Raw genomic sequence first — 17,154 nt, 5'->3', positions numbered from 1 at the left:
CTGTGGGGGGGGGGGACCTGTGAGTCTCAGCTTCAAAACCTCAAAAATGATGACCAGGGTGGCAATCTGCTCCCTAGGAAGCTGAATGCAACCTGATATGTGTCAGATTTTGGCCACCATGGAACTTTTCTAAAAGTTGATTTTGACAAGGTTCTGTCCATTTGTTATAAAAGGAGGGATAGGGGAACCACCACGTTGCTATGAAATTACTGAAACTGACTGATGCAGAAGTGACCAGGTTAAGTTTTCCACCATCTAATAGAAATGGAAGCCAAGAAGAGAGTTAAGTCTGATTACAGAGAATTACAGAGTCACATTTCTTAAGCACTTCAGTTTGTAGCCTATGAAATTAATACCCACTCGGCTAGTTAATATTAATTATTGCATTTGGATTTTCTCAGCTCCTTAGAAAATTGTAGGTATGACCTTGTAGCTTTATTTTCCTCACCGTTCTTGCTAGAAACAGGTTTTCTTTGTTCAAATATCCTCTCCCCCCCGCCACCCACCCTCTGCCATTCGTGCGGTAGTGTTTGGTTTGGTCACTTTGAGCAATTGAAATTTGGGGCCCAAACTAATGTAACTTAGAGAAAGGGAAAGAAAGAAAATGAGATTGATTTAAGCAATCTATTTCTAATTGCTAATAAAAGGGGAAAATCTTTAAGTATCTGAGAAAAACTGTTCTCTGGTAAAGCAATCCAAGGCTGTTAGAATGGCAAAAGTTCCATTCTTTAGTCCCCAGGTTGAAAAACTCACTTTAAACTCTGCCTAAAAGCTCCCAGAAATCTTTCAGGACAGTAAATAATAATGGTACCATTTTTACCATTTCAAAAAGCAGCAGAATATAGGATAAGTAAGAGTTTCAAAGTCAGACCTACGTGTGTGGAATGGATCCTCCATTTATGAGCTGAATACACTTGGATAAAAGCCCCAGTCCATCAACTGTGAGATGGGAGCTGCTGTCTTCATCTTAGAGGATGATCTTAGAGGTCTTTTCTCACCTCCTACTTGCTAGCAGAACACAGGGCAGCAAGCTCAGGAAACTTCAGTGGTGGAATCTTGATTAGCTGACTGGTAAAACTGCCAACATTTCCCAGTGTGTTCTGTGGAACACTAGTTCAGTGAGGGGTTCATTTTTATATAATTTCGGGAAATACCGAGTTCTCGTCTGTTACCTTCTTGGAGACTCAAAACATATATTTTTATATTCAAGTCTCAGATGAAGCCCTCACTAAGAAAGTTGTTTAATTTAGTATTTTCCACTTGTCCTTGACCACAGAACTCTGTTTCCACATTGTACTTATTGCCAACCATAAAATTAACCTTCAAGAAACACACTTTGGGAAATGTTGCACAAATATTTATTTATTGCTTTCAAATAAGTTATGTTGAACTGTAAAGCCTTGAAAGACTGTTTTATAATATATTTGCATCTAAATTATTTATATCTAAATTATTCTTTCTTAGGCTAATATCAAAATTACCCTTAGCATCTTTATCTCTTGGTGGAGATGATTTAATAAAATCCTGTGCCATAGGAAATTGGCTGAGTTTTAAACATTTTCTCATGAACTACAGAAAGTAAATAATCAATAATGACTGTACACAGACACTTACAGGACACTTGTGAGGTGATTTTGTGACTTTAAACTGTAATAACTTTGTATAAACACAGGCAATTCCTAAACTTTTTCTAGGATAGACAAACATAACTGCAATATTATATTAGCTATCTGTCAGTATGATTTTTCAACCCATTATAAATACACAGTATACCTCTTGGCTGCTGAAAAGTTTTGTAAATCGCACCCCTCATTCAGTGAACACTGAACCAGAACCTTAGAAACAAATACTCTCTCACAAACATACAAATAATTAACATATACATACACTGTTTTATATTTGATGATGATAATGAAATCCTGCAATTATAACTAAAAGGAACAATGCATGACCTGGAATCCTCATTTGTTTAACAGGTGTTATAAGAATGTGTGTCATAGGAATTAGAGACAGTTACTTCTTGGGAAGAACTTGAACCATCATATTAGGCAAAATGTTTCTAGGACCACTAAATGGAGGGCAGAGGACAGCGACAAATCTGAGCCCCTGAAGGAGTCAGTCACCTAGTAGGGACAGGACGCACCTCCACCTCACAGGTACACAGTGTCTCTCAACAGGGCTGACATGTCCATGCCTCACATATTTTAGATTCATTTCCTTTTACAGCCATTTCAAATCTTACTGACACCTCAACCAATGAATGCTGATTTTCAAAAAGTTTTATCCAGGTAAGGAAAAAACATCATGGATGGCGTAGTAGGTTGAATAATGGCCACTCACAGATATCAAGTCCTGATCCCTGAATTTGTAATTGACATCTTAATAGTACTATTGGAGGATTTCAAAACAGAATGGATGGTCAGAGTGGAAAGAGACAGTTTAATCTGAAGCAATTAAAGTAGCTTAATGTTACCAAGCATATGACTAATTAAATATATTGCTAAGGCCTCCCGCAGGACCTTGGAAATGGTTCATGAAGTGAGGGATGCTGTAGTGCAAGCTTCATTAACTTCCCAGTGAAGCCACCCCTGCTCCCACGCAATCTTTTTTTTTTTCTAATTTGTAGACGTACTTCACTGAAAACTTAATTAAAATTTTCACATGATACATGCTCAATAAATATTTGTTGATTCATATTCTAAAAGGAAAACTAAAAAAATACAAAACTGCTTTTGAGGAATGCACTTTTGCAGTATTTTTGTAGCAGTTTTTGAAGTGAGGTTACATGTAGAAATAAATGGGAAGGAAACATTCTCCTTTTTGGCTATTTTGGAATTAACAGAATCTCAGAAATATCTTGATTTAGCAATATTAAGTGTTGTGCAAATTTTTTCATTCTATCCCCACAATGAGTTTGAAATCAATTATGACTAAGTCTTTTTTAAAGATTGAACTTTTGAGATCATCAATCTGTAAGTGACTCTAATTCACCAATTTGTTGCCATTACATTTTTCAAACAAATATTGAATCAATATGTGATAATCCATATTAAAATATGAAATAAATCAAAAGGTATAAAGAATCCAAAACAAATTTGTCCAAGAACTCTGAATGGGAAAGCAAACAAAATGTTACCACTAAATAAAACATGGCAAGTAAAAGAGGTAAAATAAGAACTGAAAAGAAATGCCTTCTTTTTTTTTTCTGGAATGTGGGATTGTCTGTATAGTAGTCGCTGTTTTCCTTTTGGTTGCTGGGTCTTTCTAGAGCCTTTGTTTCTCACCCAACAGCATGCATGCACTTATATATACTTAACGTATACCCTTCTGCTTACTTTAGTAAAATAATTTCTTTACTGGAAATATTTGTGAAAATCATTAAATATCAAAGAGATTTCCTGGAAGTGGAGAATCTTGGTTTACTTGTTTGACTTTTTTTTTCTTAACTCAGTTGATTTTTTAAAAAATAATTAATTAATTAATTTTTGGCTGTGTTGGGTCTTCACTGCTGCATGCAGGCTTTCTCTAGTTGCGGCGAGTGGGGGCTACACTTTGTTGCGGTGCACGGGCTTCCCATTGCGGTGGCTTCTCTTGTTGTGGAGCATGGGCTCTAGTCATATGGGCTTCAATAGGTGAGGCATGTGGGCTTCAGTAGTTGTGGCACGTGGGCTCAGTAATTGTGACGCATGGGCTTAGTTGCTCCGCAGCATGTGGGATCTCCCCAGACGAGGGCTTGAACCTGTGTCCCCTGCATTGGCTGGTGGATTCTTAACCACTGCGCCACCAGGCTTTCAATGTTACTTTAATATGCATACTTAGCTAAGTTATTTAACTGCTCAGTATCCAGCTTTCCTGTCTGTGAAATTAATAGTGGAGACCACAGCTCAGTCAAGATGATGATGTTGGTGGTGATGGTGATGATGATAAACTTCAGAGTAAAATCCAAACTCTGTACAACAGGTGAGACTGCTCTTCCACCTTCCCTGTTTGCCTGGCCTTTTTTCCCTGCCACTTCTCTTATTATTTCAGACATGAAATAGGCTCTGGCCAGATAGGGAAATTCATTAATCCTTAAGTTCACCCTGAAAATTTTTAACTCTAGCACTATTAACTACGTGTGTTCATGCTGTTCGAGACTAGAGATTCCCAGTCCTTGGTACACATTAAAGTCCTCTGAAGAGCCTAACCCCCACTCCAAACCATTTAAATTAGAATCTTTAGGCATCAGTATTTTTTAAAAAAACTCAGTATTCTTCAAAATACTAACATAATATTGAGGAGAGGGTTGGATTCTGTGAAGGTTTAGATGAAACAAAGTTAGTAATGCCTTCATAAGTGTTGAAATTGGGTGATGAGTACAAGGGGGTCCATTCTACTATTCGGTTTGCTTTGTAAAGGTTTGAATTTTTTCATAATAAAATGTTTTTTTTACAAAAGCTTCCCAGGTGAATTTTATGTGCACTCAGAATCTACTTTCTGGGGATCCCAACCTGTAATAAAAACTATGAAACTAGAATTTTTACTCTCCTTTCTTTTAAACCTCTGCATTAACTAATTAATTAGCTAATGAATGAATTAAACAGATGTTTATAAATGTTTATTCTGGGATGGAATAGTCCTAGCCTACGTCAGACTCTGGAGACCCCTTAAGAGGCTTACAATAGTTAGATGAGACAAACTATAGGTCGTAGGGGTAGATAACATGTTCAGCAAAGAGCAGGGCATGAGGGAAGACAAAGGTGTGTGTGTGTGTGTGTGTGTGTGTGTGTGTGTGTGTGTCGGGGAGGCAGGTCAGTTGTACATCAGGGAAGCATTAGGGACTGCTTCATGGAAAAGTGACTCTGAATAGATAACCAACCTACAAGGACTTACTGTATAGCACAGGGAACTCTGCTCAATATTCTGTAATAACCTACATGGGAAAAGAATTTGAAAAAGAATAGAAAAAAAGAAAAGAAATTGAAGATGTGTTTGGTGAAATCCTACCCGCTCTTTAAGATCCAGCTCAAATTCTACTTCTTAAATCCTTGATTTCTGTTACCAAACATAAATAATCTGTTTCCACTCTGTACTGTAATCTTTTGTTTCTACATGTTATTTCAGTTACGTCTCATGTTATAAGACTATAAGCTCTTTGAGATGAAGAATTGTTTTATGTATATTTGCATCCTTTAAAACCTTCTAGAAAAGTGACGAATATTATTAGGACTCAGTAAAAGTATGCTGAATTAAATAAAATAGATTATCCTTCTAATTTATTGCTATATTAAATAATTTTGTCATATCATTTGACATTTGAGTTCACCACACATGTGCCTTAATGGGCAATCGATACTAATTTAGGAAAGAGTACTGGTCTAAAAGAAAACGGTGTCAAATTGGAAAGAGAAATTTTGTGTCAAAAATGGACACTGCTCCTTTCAAAGAGCTATAAATAAACGCCCTAATTTTTCTGCTCACTGAGAGAGGCACACTCTCTAGCTAAGTACAGTCCTGAATGTTTTGTTCTCTTGAAAGCACCTAGGATTCAAAGGCTTTTCCTTCTCTGGCTTGCTCAAGAGTTGCTTTATCAGCTGCAAAAAATTTGGAATAACCCAATTCTGTCACTTTGGTGGGGACAAATAATTAAAAGAAAGTTGGTTGGCAGAGAGAAAAAGCACACAAAAGGAAAAAGCAAAGCACAGGAAAAATATCAGTGAGGCACTTTCTTTGCACTTCATTGGTTTTGAATGTGGTAGTACTTTTTGCTTTGAACTTGATCAGTTCAAGGCCATTCCTAATGCTTGGTTTAAAGCACCTGAGAGGGAGCGGTGAAGGAGGAATATTTTCCACACACTAGGAGGGCCCTTCACTGGCAGAGACAGGGAGTGGATGGGGAGGAAGCTTCGGACCCACGGAGGACAGCACAGCAACAGGGGCGCGGAGGGCAAAGCGGGGAGATTCCCGCACAGAGGATCGGTGCCGACCGGCACTCACCAGCCCGAGAGGCTTGTGTGCTCGCCCGCCAAGGCGGGAGGGGCTGCGAGCGGAGGCTCGGTTTCGGTTTCGGTCGGAGCTCAGGGAAAGGACTGGGGTTGGCGGCTTGAACATAGCCCGAAGGGGTTAGTGCGCCACGGCTAGCCGGGAGGGAGTCCGGGGAAAAGTCTGGAGCTGCCTAAGGGGCAAGAGACTATTGTTTGCTGCTGCGCGAGAGAGGGGATTCAGAGCACCACCTAAACGAGCTCCAGAGATGGGCATGAGCCGCGGCTATCAGCGAGGACAACAGAGGCAGGCATGAGACGCTAAGGCTGCTGCTGCTGCCACCAAGAAGCCCGTGTGCAAGCACAGGTCACTATCCACACCGCCCCTCCTGGGAGCCTGTGCAGCCCGCCACTGCCAGGATCCCATGATTCAGGGACACCTTCCCTGGGAGAACAGACGGCGTGCCTCAGGCTGTGGCAACGTCACACTGGCCTCTGCCGCTGCAGGGTCACCCTGGCCTGAGTGAGCCAGAGCCCCCTGATCAGCTGCTATTTTAACCTCGTCCTGTCTGGGAGAACAATGGATGCCCTCAGGTGACCTACACGCAGAGACAGGGCCAAATCCAAAGCTGAACCCCAGGAGCTGTGCAAACAAAGAAGAGAAAGGGAAATCTCTCCCAGCAGCTTCAGGAGCAGTGAAGTAAATCTCTACAATCAGCTTCATGTACCCTGCATCTCTGGAATACCTGAATAGACAACGAATCATCCCAAAATAGAGGCAGTGGGCTTTGGGAGCAACTGTAGATTTGGGGTTTGCTTTCTGCATCTAGTTTGTTTCTGGTATTATGTTTATCATAGTTTAGTATTTACAGTTTGTTATCATTGGTAGATTTGTTTATTGATTTTGTTGCTCTCTTCCTTTTTTTTATATATATATATATTTTTTTTTCCTTTTTCACTTTTTGTGAGTGTGTATGTGTATGCTTCTTTGTGTGATTATGTCTGTATAGCTTTGCTTTTACCATTTGTCCTATGCTTCTGTCTGTCCGTTTTATTTTTCTCTTTCTTTTAGTATAGTTTTTAGTGCTTGTTATATTGGTGGATTTGTTTTTTGGTTTGGTTGCTCTCTTATTTCTTTCTCTTTTTTTTATTACATTTTTAATTAAAAATTTTTTAATAATATTTTAAAAATTATTTTAATAACTTTATTTTATTATTTATTTTTCTTTCTTTTTTTTTTCTCCCTTTTCTTCTGAGCCGAGTGCCTGACAGGGTCTCGGTGCTCCGGCTGGGTGTAAGGCCTGAGCCTCTGAGGTGGCAGAGGTGAATTCAGGACATTGGCCCACCAGACACATCCAAGCCCCATGTAATATCAAATGGTGAAAGCTCTCCCAGAGATCTCCATCTCAATGCTAAGATACAGCTCCACCCAATGACCAGCAAGCTACAGTTCTGGACACCCTAGGCCAAACAACTAGCAAGACAGGAACACAGCCCTACCCATTAGCAGAGAGGCTGCTAAAAATCATAATAAGTTCACAAATACCCCAAAACACACCACCAGACGTGGTCCTGCCCACCAGAAAGACAAGATCCAGATTCATGCACCAGAACACAGGCACCAGTCCCCTCCACCAGAAAGCCTACACAACCCACTGAACCAACCTTACCCACTGGGGGCAGACACCAAGAACAACGGTAACTATGAAAGTGCAGCCTGCGAAAAGGAGACCCCGAACACAGTAAGTTAAGCAAAATGAGAAGACAGAGAAATACACAGCAGATGAAGAAGCAAGGTTAAAACCTACCAGACCAAACAAATGAAGAGGAAATAGGCAGCCTACCTGAAAAAGAACTCAGACTAATGATAGTAAAGATGATCTAAAATCTTAGAAATAGAATGGAGAAAATACAAGAAACGTTTAACAAGGACCTAGAAGAACTAAAGAGCAAACAAACAATGAAGAACAACACAATAAATGAAATTAAAAATTCTCTAGAAGGAATCAATGGCAGAAAAACTGAGGCAGAAGAACAGATAAGTGACCTGGAAGATAAAATAGTGGAAATAACTACCACAAAGCAGAATAAAGAATAAAGAATGACAAGAGTGAGGACAGTCTCAGAGACCTCTGGGACAACATTAAATGCACCAACATTTGAATTATAGGGGTCCCAGAAGAAGAAGAGAAAAAAAAAGGGACTGAGAAAATACTTGAAGAGATTATAGTTGAAAACTTCCCTAATACGGGAAAGGAAATAGTCAATCAAGTCCAGAAAGCACAGAGAGTCCCATACAGGATAAATCCAAGGAGAAACATGCCAAGACACATATTACTCAAACTATCAAAAATTAAATACAAAGGAAAAATATTAAGATTAATTAAATATTAAATATTATTAAATATTCCCAGCAAGGGAAAAACAACAAATAACATACAAGGGAATCCCCATGAGGTTAACAGCTGATCGTTCAGCAGAAACTCTGCAAGTCAGAAAGGAGTGGCAGGACCTATTTAAAGTGATGAAAGGGAAAAATCTACAACCAAGATTACTCTACCCAGCAAGGTTCTCATTCAGATTCGAAGGAGAAATTAGAAACTTTACAGACAAGTAAAAGCTAAGAGAATTCAGCACCACCAAACCAGCTTTAAAACAAATGCTAAAGGAACTTCTCTAAGCAGGAAGCACAAGAGAAAGAAAAGACCTACAGTAACAAACCCAAAACAATTAAGAAAATAGGAATAGGAACATACATATCAATAACTACCTTAAATGTAAATGGATTAAATGCTCCAACCAAAAGACATAGACCAGCTGAATGGATATAAAAACAAGACCCATATATATGTTGTCTACAGGAGACCCACTTCAGACCTATGACACATACAGACTGAAAGTGAGGGGATGGAAAAAGATATTCCATGCAAATGGAAATCAAAAGAAAGCTGGCAGGGCTTCCCAAATATTGATAATTACCTTAAATGTAAATGGATTAAATGTTCCAACCAAAAGACATAGACTGGCTCAATGGATACAAAAACAAGACCCGGATATACGTTGTCTACAAGAGACCCACTTCAGACCTAGGGACACATACAGACTGAAAGTGAGGGGATGGAAGAAGATATTCCATGCAAATCGAAATCAAAAGAAAGCTGGAGTAGGAACTCTCATATCAGACAAAATAGACTGTAAAATAAAGATTATTACAAGAGACAAAGAAGGACACTACATAATGATCAAGGGATCAATCCAAGAAGAAGATATAACAATTGTAAATATTTATGCACCCAACATAGGAGCACCTCAATACATAAGGCAAATACTAACAGCCATAAAAGGGGTAATTGACAGTAACACAATCATAGTAGGGGACTTTAACACCCCACTTTCACCAATGGGCAGATCATCCAAAATGAAAATAAGTAAGGAAACACAAGCTTTAAATGATACATTAAACAAGATGGACTGAACTGATATTTATAGGACATTCCATCCAAAAGCAACAGAATACAGTTTCTTCTCAAGTGCTCATGGAACATTCTCCAGGATAGTTCCTATCTTGGGTCACAAATCAAGCATTAGTAAGTTTAAGAAAATTGAAATCTATCAAGAACCTTTTCTGACCACAATGCTATGAGACTAGATATCAGTTACAGGAAAAAATTCTGTAAAAAATACAAACACATGGAGGCTAAACAATACACTACTTAATAACCAAGAGATCACTGAAGAAATCAAAGAGGAAATCAAAAAATACCTAGAAACAAATGACAATGAAAACACGATGACCCAAAACCTATGGGATGCAGCAAAAGCAGGTCTAAGAGGGAACTTTATAGCAATACAATCCTGCCTCAAGAAACAAGAAACATTTCAAATAAACAACCTAATCTTGCACCTAAAGCAATTAGAGAAATAAGAACAAAAAAACCTCCAAAGTTAGCAGAAGGAAAGAAATCATAAAGATCAGATCAGAAATAAATGAAAAAGAAATGAAAGAAACAATAGCAAAGATCAGTAAAACTAAAAGCTGGTTCTTTGAGAAGATAAAGAAAATTGATAAACTGTTAGCCAGACTCATCAAGAAAAAAAGGGAGAAGACTCAAATCAATATAAATAGAAATGAAAAAGGAGAAGTAACAAGTGACACTGCAGAAATACAAAGGATCCTGAGAGATTACTACAAGCAACTACATGCCAATAAAATGGAAAACCTGGAAGAAATGGAAAAATTCTTAGAAAAGCACAACCTTCTGAGACTGAACCAGGAAGAAATAGAAAATATAAACAGACCAATCATAAGCACTGAAATTGAAACTGTGATTAAAAATCTTCCAACAAACAAAAGCCCAGGATCAGATGGCTTCCAGGTGAATTCTATCAAACATTTAGAGAAGAGATAACACCTATCTTTCTCAAACTCTTCCAAAATATAGCAGAGGGAGGAACACTCCCAAACTCATTCTATGAGGTCACCATCACCCTGATACCAAAACCAGACAAGCTGTCACACAAAAAAGAAAACTACAGGTCAATATAATTGATGAACATAGATGCAAAAATCCTTACCAAGATACTGGCAAAGAGAATCCAGCAGCACACTGAAAGGATCACACACCATGATTAAGTGCGGTTTATCCCAGGAATGCAAAGATTCTTCAATATATGCAAAACAATCAATGTGATACACCATATTAGCAAATTGAAGGATAAAAACCATATAATCATATCAATAGATGCTGAAAAAGCTTTTAACAAAATTAAACACCCATTTATAATAACACTCTCCAGAAAGTAGGCATAGAGGGGAACTTACCTCAGCATAATAAAGGCCATATATGAGAAACCCACAGCCAGCATCATTTTCAATGGTGAAAAACTGAAACCATTTCCACTAAGATCAGGAACAAGACAAGGTTGCTCATTCTCACCACTATTATTCAACATAGTTTCTGAAGTTTTAGCCACAGCAATCAGAGAAGAGAAAGAAATAAAAGAATCCAAATTGGAAAAGAAGAAGTAAAGCTGTCACTGTTTGCAGATGTATGATAGTATGCATAGAGAATCCCAGAGATGGTACCAGAAAACTCCTAGAGCTAATCAATGAATTTTGTAAAGTAGCAAGCTACAAAATTAATGCACAAAAATCTCTTGCATTCCTATAAACTACTGTTGAAAAATATGAAAGAGAAATTAAGGAAACACTCCTATTTACCACTGCAACGAAAATAATAAAATACCTAGGAATAAACCTACCTAAGGAGACAAAAGACCTGTATGCAGAAAACTATAAGACACTGATGAAAGAAATTAAAGGTGATGCAAAGAGATGGAGAGATATACCATGTTCTTGGCATGGAAGAATCAACGTTGTGAAAATGATTATACTACACAAAGGAATCTACAGCTTCAATGCAGTCTCTATCAAACTACCTCTGGCATTTTTCACATAACTGGAACAAAAAATTGCACAATTTGTATGGAAACACAAAAGACTCCAGATAGCCAAAGCAATCTTAAGAAAGAAAAAAAGAGCTGGAGAAATGAGGATCCAGGTCTTCAGACTATACTACAAAGCTACATTAATCAAGACAGTATGGCACTGGCACAAAAAACAATTATAGATCAATGGAACAGGATAGAAAGCCCAGAGATAAAACCATGCACATATGGTCACCTTATTTTTGATAAAGGAGGCAAGAATATACAATGGAGAAAGGACAATCTCTTCAATAAGTGGTGCTGGGAAAACTGGAAAAAAAGAATGAAATTAGAACACTCCCTAACAACATGTACAAAAATAAACTCAAAATGGATTAAAGACCTAAATGTAAGGCCAGACACTATCAGACTCTTAGAGGAAAACATAGGCAGAACACTGTATGACATAAATCACAGCAAGATCCTTTTTGACCCACCACCTAGAGAAATGGAAATAAAAACAAAAATAAACAAGTGGGACCTATTGAAACCTAAAAGCTTTTGCACAGCAAAGGAAACCATAAACAAGACAAAAAGACAACCCTCAGATTGGGAGAAAATATTTGCAATCGAAGCAACTGACAAAGGATTAATCTCCAAAATATACAAGCAGCTCATGCAGCTCAATATCAAAGAAACAAACAACCCAATCCAAAAATGGGCAGAAGACCTAAATAGACATTTCTCCAAAGAAGATATACAGATAGCCAACAAACACCTGAAAGGATGCTCAACGTCACTAATCATTAGAGAAAAGCCAATCAAAGTATAATGAGATATCACCTCACACCAGTCAGAATGGCCATCAACAAAATATCTACATACAGTAAATGCTGGAGAGGGTGCGGAGAAAAGGGAACCCTCTTGTACTATTGGTGGGAATGTAAAATGATACAGCCACTGTGGAGAACAATATGGAGGTTACTTAAAAAACTAAAAATAGAACTACCATATGACCCAGCAATCCCACTACTGGGCATATACCTGTAGAAAACCATAATTCAAAAAGAGTCATGTACCACAATGTTCACTGCAGTACTATTTACAATAGTCAGGACATGGAAGCAACCTAAGTGTCCATTGACAGATGAATGGATAAAGAAGATGTGGCACATATATACAATGGAATAAGACTCAGCCATAAAAAGAAATGAAATTGTGTTATTTGCAGTGAGGTGGATGGACCCAGAGACTGTCGTACAGAGTGAAGTAATTCAGAAAGAAAAAAACAAATACCATATTCTAACACATATATATGGAATGTAAAAAAAAAAAAGGTTCTGAAGTCCTAGGGGCAGGACAGGAATAAAGTCGCAGATGTAGAGAATGGACTTTAGGACACAGGGAGGGGGAAGGGTAAGCTGTGACGAAGTGAGAGATTGACATGGACATATATACACTAGCAAATGTAAAATAGATAGCTAGTGGGAAGTAGCCATGTGGCACAGGGAGATTACCTCAGTGCTTTATGACTACCTAGATGTGGTAAAGGGAGGGTGGGAGGGTAATGCAAGAGGGAGGAGAAATGGGAATATATGTATATGTATAGCCGATTCACTTTGTTATACAGCAGAAGCTAGCACACCATTGTAAAGCAACTATACTCCAATAAAGATGTTTTAAAAAAGAGAAATTACATGATATGATGGAGAATTTCAGTAGAGGATCTGAGGACTATATTTAAAAAGTCAAAGAAATTGTGGAACTGAAATTTAATAACTGAAATTAAGAGCTCATTATATAGATTCAATAATATATCAGACAAGCTGACAGGAATAATGCCTTCCTCTGTGGGAGAGAGAGGGTAGTGATGTGCTGTACAGGGTGTCCAGTGATATTCTCTTCCTTTGATCTGGTTACATTTTATAATAATGTATCAAGTTGTACATAGATAACTTGTATTCTATTACATATGTGTGTTAACTGATGAGATTTGTTCATTAAAACACATAAATTATCCCCAAAGAGATACTCTTAAATTCTTGGAGGCATGGAGTGTTTTAAGAAACTGAACTCCTTTAGGTGGCCAAACACCAAGAGAAAATAGGTAATAACAATTTTTTTGTTTTTTTGTTTGTTTGTTTCATGGTACGCGGGCCTCTCACTGTTGTGACCTCTCCCGTTGCGGAGCACAGGCTCCGAACATGCAGGCCCAGCGGCCATGGCTCACGGGCCCAGCCGCTCCACGGCATGTGGGATCCTCCCGGACCGGGCCACGAACCCGCGTCCCCTGCACCCACAGGTCGACTCTCAACCACTGTGCCACCAGGGAAGCCTGGTAATAACATTTTTAAGAGAAAAATATTAGACTCTTCAATGACTTCCTCTGAACTGACTTGCTGGATGAATTGACATGCACCACTCCCTCTGTTTAGCCTTCTGATGGACGCCCACAGAATTTAAACACTCAGCTGGTAGAATCACGTCTTCCATTTGTTAGGGTATGTGATTACAAGTCAGATGTGTTTGCTACTAAACCTGAAACTAAGCCTATTGTATCAATACTTCTTTCTTTAATAATACAAGATTTAGTTAAATATTATATAAATTAATGACAGCTGAGTGCAAAAAAGGAATTGTTTCTATGGAAATTTGAATGCTTCCTCAGTGGAGGTGAGTCAGTAGAAAAGAAAAATAACAGACTGCACAATGAATAAGGAAGGTCATTGAGGAATAATCTTTTTGTGTGATACCCCATTACCATCTTATCCATTGAGAGCAATGTGCAGACCAAGGTGAACATACAGATATGTGCATAATAAAGATAACGTAATAATTACTGCTTCACAGGGTTTTTCTGCGAACCAAATGAGTTGATTCATCTAAGTGACTTAAAAAACATAGACTAAATGGTAACTATTATTATTAGGCATTAATACAGAAAAGCCAAAATTTGGATTCAAGTCCTTAAACAGAAATAGCTGTATTTCATGAGGTTTCTTTTTTTAAGTGCTATTGTGTTACAAAATAATTTGCTGACTTAGGTGAAAACATGGTCCCCCAATGGCCGTATTCTGGCAATACTGAAATCAAGTGGACCCCAGCTAATAAGTGGAAATGTATGCAAATCATCTAGATGAATAATATTTAAGCTTGTTTTTTTTCTGTTGTACAGGGGCAATCAGAGAAAATGAAAGAAAGATGGTGACAGTTGACCACTGATATAACTATAAACAGAACAAGTAAATCCATGGGTTTAATCAAAATTAGCTTTATTATTTATCTCCCACTATCCCGTTAAATTCTATGGCTTTGCATCTTTTTTTTTTTTTTTTTTACTTTTTATTTTATACTGGAGTATAGTTGATTAACAATGTTGTGATAGTTTCAGGTGTACAGCAAAGTGATTCAGTTATACATATACATGTATCTATTTGTTTTCAAATTCTTTTCCCATTTAGGTTGTTACACAATATTGAGTGGAGTTCCCTGTGCTATACAGTAGGTCCTTGTTGGTTATCCGTTTTAAATATAGCAGTGTGTACATGTCAATCTCAAACTCCCTAACTATCCCATCCCCCCACCCTTACCCCCTGGTAACCATAAGTTCCTTCTCTAAGTCTGTGAGTCTGTTTCTGTTTTGTAAGTAAGTTCGTTTGTATCATTTCTTTTTAGATTCTGCTTATAAACGATATCATACGATATTTCTCTTTCTCTGTCTGACTTACTCACTCAGTATGACAATCTTTAGGTCCATCCATGTTGCTGCAAATGACAAAATTGCATTCTTTTTTATGGCTGAGTAATATTCCATTGTATATATGTGCCACATCTTCTTCCTCCACTCCTCTGTTTTTTTTTTTTTTCTTTAAAGGATTATTTCCAGTATTTTTTAAAACATCTTTACTGGAGTATAATTGCTCCATTCCTCTGTTGATGGACATTTAGTTTGCTTCCATGTCTTGACTATTGTAAACAATGCTGCAATAAACATTGGGGTGCACGTATCCTTTCGGACCATGTTTTTCTCTGGATATATACCCAGGAGTGGGATTTCAGGATCATATGTTAGCTCTATTTTTAGTTTTTTAAGGAAACTCCATACTGTTCTCCATAGTGGCTGTACCAATTTACATTCCCACCAACAGTGCAAGAGGGTTCCCTTTTCTCCACACCCTCTCCAGCGTTTATTGTTTGTGGATTTTTTGGTGATGGCCATTCTGACTGGTGTGAAGTGATATCTCATTGTAGTTTTGATTTGCATTTCTCTAATGATTAGCGATGTTGAACATCCCTATGGCTTTGCATCTTCCTCTGTCTGACAGAAATTTAGGGTAAGCCCTACTTACCTTAAAGAAAATCACAGACTTCTTTGATCACATTTAGGTAATAAAAACAACCTCAATTCAGTAATAGGAGCATGCGATGCTTGAACTCCATTCAAGTTTCAGCTTCTCTCCTTCCCCGGATCAGGCCTGCTCCAGGCGGGCTGTGGACAGTGTGAGAGGGTCTCTTCCACTCTTCCCCAGCTGACCCTCTACCTCACCCCTTCTTGCTACCTCCATGACTGACCCCGCCAGGATCAAAGCTATGTGGAAGAGAGGGAGAAAAGGAAAGGAAAAGCCTGACTTAACCACATGGGCTTTCCCTGGGCTCGGGAGCTCTTAGAAGCTGTTTCTCTCCTAAGACCATGTACCCTGTCACTGGGGGAGTCTCGGCTGCATTCCCTGTGTGGGAGATTGTATCTCCTCTGGCTGCTCACCTGGGGTTTCTTCTTCAGCCTCTGGGCATACAGTGGTCCATTCTTCTGTTAGGGTCACTTTGGACAGGCTCTCTGGCCCACAGGCAAGGACACACACGAGTGTGTGTGTAACCATTTCCCTGACCATCTCTGTTAACACAGGTAATCTCCAGTGCATGGGCCTCTCTTTGCTCCAATATCTGAGCAGATGGCCATCCCACTTCTGCCTTTTACATTCATCTGATACTGGTTGGACACCAGTCCTTGTGGCACTCAGTGTTCAGGGGACACTCATCAAACTCTCCAGGTTCCAGAGGCTTGAGGTAGGGAGAAGCAAGCATCCTTCTTTAAGGCTAGGCTATACAGCCCATTAACCACCAGACCCCCAGATTTTCTTTCCATCTTCCTGGCCTCTCCAACCTCCAACCTCAGTTTGTATTCAAAACACTGTACCTTTTAAAATTCCTTCCTCAAATCTTGTACAGTAGTTTTATACCTTACTTTGTAACATGGCATCTGTTGTCTTGGCGCTTCAAGCCAAATGAGACAAACATAATTCTCTCCTCTCTAGTAATTTTTTGCACAGTAGGAATGGCCACAAAAACTTATCTAATTCACTGATTTGTGTATGAATGTGTAAGCACTTATTGAATATTTATTGAATGCTGGATAAATGTGCTAATACAAGTTTCCTTTTTGTAGACATAATTTGCTTAACTGGTTATGATGGAAAATGGTTTCCTCTGAGATCTTTCATCTTGGGTGAAGCTGTCCTGTCAGGAGGGGTTTGAGCTACCTTCCCTGAGATCAGTAATCAGAACTACCCTTTGTAGCCTCTTCCATGCCTATGTTTCTAGAAACAATGGTGCCAAACTTGTGAAAAACATCATAGCTTCCTGTTCCAGAAACAACTTGCTTTATCTCTTATTCTCTCCTGAATTCCATAATCCATTCATTTGGGGTCATTTTAGATTCTGAGAAAATGGATTCAAAGCCTGATTCATCATTTTTTTTTTTTTTTTTTTT

Source organism: Lipotes vexillifer, unplaced genomic scaffold, assembly GCF_000442215.2.
Source record: "Lipotes vexillifer unplaced genomic scaffold, Lipotes_vexillifer_v1.1 scaffold438, whole genome shotgun sequence".
NCBI classification, from domain to species: domain Eukaryota; kingdom Metazoa; phylum Chordata; class Mammalia; order Artiodactyla; family Lipotidae; genus Lipotes; species Lipotes vexillifer.
The sequence above is the reverse complement of the archived record's forward strand: the minus strand, read 5'-3'. Positions refer to the sequence as shown.